The sequence below is a fragment of the Choloepus didactylus genome, chromosome 2 (assembly GCF_015220235.1).
Source record: "Choloepus didactylus isolate mChoDid1 chromosome 2, mChoDid1.pri, whole genome shotgun sequence".
Lineage (NCBI taxonomy): Eukaryota > Metazoa > Chordata > Mammalia > Pilosa > Megalonychidae > Choloepus > Choloepus didactylus.
Window position 1 is genome coordinate 214,811,839 of NC_051308.1, and position 4,550 is coordinate 214,816,388.

Sequence of the window (4,550 nt, forward strand, 5' to 3'; positions counted from 1 at the left end):
TATTGAAGTCTGTCATGCAACATAGAAGGAATTGCAATAATTGAGGCTGGAGGTAAATAGCGTCATATCATACTGGGCATTATAAAACAGTTTAGGAAGTGGGAAGAGTGGTGGGAAGATAAAAAAGAGCTTTAATTAAGGAAATCACTTGATCAGATTTGCATTTTAGAAAGATTACTTTTGGCTGCTGCTGCTGGGGGTAAGGGTGGGGAGGGCTAAATAACTTTAGGTACAGAAACAACTTCTTAAGACCAATTCAGATGCTATTGTAGTAATCCAAGCCAGAGATGGATGATGGCCTGAACCTGGAGGGTGGAAGTGGGGACAGAGAAAAATGGACAGATTAAAAGGAAAAATAAGAGAAAGAAACACTATGGATGGATATGGGAAAGGAGGGAGTTAAGCATAATGATTAGACAATCTGGAGGATGGTGGTATTATTCCATAAGATAGGGAGCACAGGAAGAGGAGCAGTTGAAGGAGTGGGACACAGGGGCAAATAATGGTTTTAATTTTAGATATGTGGAGTTTGAGGTGCTGTGGGACATCCCAGGGGAGATATTCAATAGGCAGTTGGATAAACAGTTCAGAAGAAATATCTGATAAAGAGATATAGCTTTGTGAGTCATCACATACAGTTGATGATTACAGCCAAAGAGTGGATGAAAGTTCACTTTCATCCCCATTATGTGTAGACTGAGATGAAAAGAAGGCCAAAGAGAGAAACCTGGAGGAACACTGACAAATATGTAGTATATAATTAGTATATATATATGGAAACACAAGAAAGACTGGGAAGAAATGGCCAAGGTGGTATGAGGAAAACTCAGAGACTGTGGTATCACAAAGCCAAGTGAAGGGGGTGTTTAAAGAGGGATAAGGTCAACAATAGCAATACTGTTGATTGAGAAATAAGGACTGAGAAATAGGCATAGGATTTAGCACAAGATCTTTAGTGAACTTTCCAAGAGTGGTTTCTGTAGAAGGCAAATGCCAGATAGCAGTGGAATGGGGAATAAGTGTGATATGAGAAAGTTAAAACAGTGTATTCAGCTCTTCTAAGAGGGGTGGCTGAGAAAAAGAAGATAAAATAGTTTGAGAAACACTTTCTCCTTTGTAATGGTAGGAAAGAAACAATGGTAGGTATTAACTGCAGAAAACCTTGGGTGTTTGGTTTCAGGAACTGAGAGAGTTCTTACCTAATGGCTCCTATAGTATTTTTTCTCTGAAATAAGAGGTCAGCTCATCTGCTCTGAGTGAGGGGAAGGTGATAGGATCAGAGATTTTAAGAGAATGAAGCTCTGAATAGTAATTGGTGGAGAAAGGAAGAGAACTGATAAAAGAGTCATGGAAGGATTTCTGGACAATACTATGAGCCTGGTAGAGGTGAGGACCCTGAATTGATATTTGGAACCAGCTTGGTAGGTGATTTTCACCAACCATGCTTAAGGTGAGCAGCTTAAGTGTGGACACAGAGAAGTTGATTCAGGGTTGTTTTTCCACATAGGTGCAACAGAAGGTCCATAAGACAGAGTTGAGGATATTGGCAAGTGATTAGTAGAAATGATGCAACATGAACTGTAGTCTGAATTGGAAAAGGAGAAAGAAGACAGCAGAAGGTTAGTAAGTAGGATGAAAGTAGACTGATCAAGGAACCAGGGGTCTTTATGAAATAGGATAGCTTTAGAGGAAGCAACTTTGTGAGAAAATAGAAAAGATAGAAAGTTGTAGTCAGAAATTGAGATATCCTAATATTTTATTTTAGAGGTGGAACAATTTTAGATGATCAAAGGGTTCAAGATGTGGCCATTGGAATGGGGCAGTTCAAGTAGAATGGGGAGAAGTTCATTGAAAATGAGAAGCTAAGTAAATTGAGAGACCAGGTGTTAGAAGTATTGTCCGTGAAAATGGTGGAAATGGCAGGATTGGGGATGGAGAGGGAAAAGTTGAGCCAGCTGCTAAATTCTTCAGTGAGTGTTGGAGAGCCACTAGGAGAAGAGTAGATGCCAGAAATAGGGAGGAATAGGGTTTAACAAAGACTGATGATATCAGCTTTAAACGACTATGGGTTTTTACATAAAAGCAGCAATGGGGAAGTGTGATTCCGTCCTGTGTGACAGTTCTCTGGAACAGTGGTTGTCTATCTCTGTCTACCTTCTCTCCCACCTAAGTATGTGCATCACCCCATGGAAGATTCAATGGACGTGGACATCAGTCCCCTGAGGCCCCAAAACTATCTCTTTGGTTGTGAAATAAAGGCTGACACTATCACTTTAAGGAGGATAATGATGAAAACAAGCACCAGTTTTCTTTAAGAATGGTCTGTTTAGGGGCTGGTGCAAAGGATGAGCTGCACATTGTTAAAGCAGAGGCAATGACTTATAAAGGCAGTCCAATTAAAGTAATACTGGCAACTTTGAAAATGTCTGTACAGACAATGGTTTCCCTTGGAGACTTTGAAATAACACCACCTGTGGTCTTAATGGTTGAAGTCTGGTTCAGGGCCTGGGCATATTAGTGGACAGCACTTAGTACCTGTGGAGGAAGCTGCAGAGACAGAAGATGAAGAGGAGGATGACGTGAAAACGAGCTGCCCCTGGAAGTAGTAGCAAGGTTCCACAGAAAAAAGTAAAACTTGCTGCTGCTGAAGAAGATGATGATGATGGAGATGAAGATGATGAAGAAGAAGATGTTGATGAAGATGAAGATGATGAAGAAGATGATGATTTTTTAAATTAAATTCAGTTTTATAGAAATATGTTCACATACCATACAATCATCCATGGAGTACAGTCAACTGTCCACAGTACCGATGATGATTCTGATGATGAGGAAATGGAAGAAAAGTGAAGGAATCTACATGAGATATTCCAGCCAAAAATGCACAGAAATCAAACCAGAATGGAAAAGACTCAAAACCATCTACACCAAGACCAAAAGGTCAAGAATCCTTCAAAAAATAAAACAAAACAAAACTCCTAAAACACAAAAAGGGCCTAGTTCTATAGAAGACATTAAAGCAAAAATGCAAGTAAGTATAGAAAAAGCATATTGAACAGTCCTGGGCACTTCTGGTAAATTAAAGCCCAAGGATGGGGACAGGAAAAGGAGACAAATACAGTCCATACTGAGTATCATCAACAATCCAGACTGAAGTCTTCTATTTTAATCTCAATCCCCTTTCCTGATTTGCTCCTGCCCATGCCCCCTTCCAGGCTGGAAGGAATCGTTTCATTTCCTAAGCATTTTTCTTTTTCTTTTCTTTCTTTATTTTTAGTATTATTAATTTTATTTTTTTATTTTTAAAATTTTTAATACAATTTTATTGAAATATATTCACATACCATAAAATCATCCAAAGTGTACAAGTGTTCACAGAATCATCATATAGTTGTGCATTCATCACCACAATCATTTTTTGAACATTTTCATTACTCAAAAAAATGAAAATAAGAATAAAAGTAAAAAAGAACACCCAAAACATCACATACCCCACCTCTCCCACTATTATTCATTTACTTTTTGTCCTCATTTTTCTACTCATTTGTCCATACACTGGGTAAAGAGAGTGGGGGCCAAAAGGTTTTCACAATCATACATTCATCCCAGATAAGCTATATAATTATAGAATCATCTTCAAGAATCAAGGATACTGGATTTCCAGTTCAACAGTTTCAGATATTTCCTTCTAGCTATTCTAGTAAACTAAAAACTAAAAAGGGGTACCTATATATGCATAAGAGTTACCTCCTGAATGACCTCTCGACTCCATTTGAAATCTCTCAGCCACTGAAACTTTATTTTGTTCCATTTCTCTTCCCCCTTTTGGTCAAGATGACTTTCTTGATCCCACAATGGCAGGGACAGTCTCATCCACGGGAGCCATGTCCCACATTTCCAGGGAGATTTACACCCCTGGGAGTAATGTCCCACGTAGTGGGGAGGGCAGTGAGTTAACCTGCAAGTTGGCTTAGCGAGAGAGGCCACATCTGAGCAACGAAAGAGGTTCTCTGGAGGTGACTCTCAGGCACAATTATAAGTAGGCTTAGCCTCTCTTTTGCAGTAACAAGCTTCATAAGGGCAAGCCCCAAGATTGAGGGCTTGGCCTACTAAACTCTTAGCCCCTAATGCTTGCAAGAACATCAGGAATTCCCCAGCTGGGGAAGTTTAGTATTTCCACATTTTCCCTGAGTCCCTCAAGGGGGCTTCTCTTTTTATTCTCTGCCCAAATTACTCTGGATGTATTGGGGCTTCATGCTAACCCATACAAACCAACTGATTTGATTCCATATAAAGATTCCATCTAATTACGGTGTTTGAGTAAATTGACCATACAAGTTAAACTATATAGTGTGCTACAGAAAATATAAATTTTGCACCAAATAAACATCTCTTCCTTTGCTTCCACACAGAAGCTGAAGTTTTAAAACACAGTTAATATCATCCTCTATACTTTAGTCTGATCTACACCAATCTCAACCAAGTCCATTTCGTTCATATCTCCAGTCGAAGTCTGATCTCCTTTTCAGCCTCTTTAACAATTGCTGCGT

General features: G+C 39.2%; 1 pseudogene; it reads left to right on the forward strand.

Moving 5' to 3' along the window:
- Window positions 1–2,186: 2,186 nt before the first annotated feature.
- Window positions 2,187–3,055, forward strand: LOC119519999 (annotated as a pseudogene).
- The last annotated feature ends 1,495 nt before the right edge of the window (window positions 3,056–4,550 follow it).